This window comes from Haliaeetus leucocephalus, unplaced genomic scaffold (genome assembly GCF_000737465.1).
Source record: "Haliaeetus leucocephalus isolate CR32 unplaced genomic scaffold, Haliaeetus_leucocephalus-4.0 Scaffold144, whole genome shotgun sequence".
Taxonomy (NCBI): Eukaryota; Metazoa; Chordata; class Aves; order Accipitriformes; family Accipitridae; genus Haliaeetus; species Haliaeetus leucocephalus.
In genome coordinates this window covers 2,796,832-2,797,084 of record NW_010972580.1, presented here as the reverse complement: position 1 = coordinate 2,797,084, position 253 = coordinate 2,796,832, and positions in this window count along the sequence as shown.

Genomic DNA, 253 nt, shown 5'->3' with positions numbered 1-253 from the left:
GTTTCTCCTGCACCACATAGCCAATGTGCTCAGTATAGAGCCCATACCTCCCATATCATGTGCATGGTATGGAGTCCATACCTCCTACACCATACACCTCATGTGCACGGTGTAGAGCCCGTTTCTCCTGCACCACATAGCCAATGTGCTCAGTATAGAGCCCATACCTCCCACGCCACATGGCTAGCATGACTCAGGACTGGACTCCTGCCTCCTACACCATATATCCAGCACAGCTCCATATAGAGCCCAG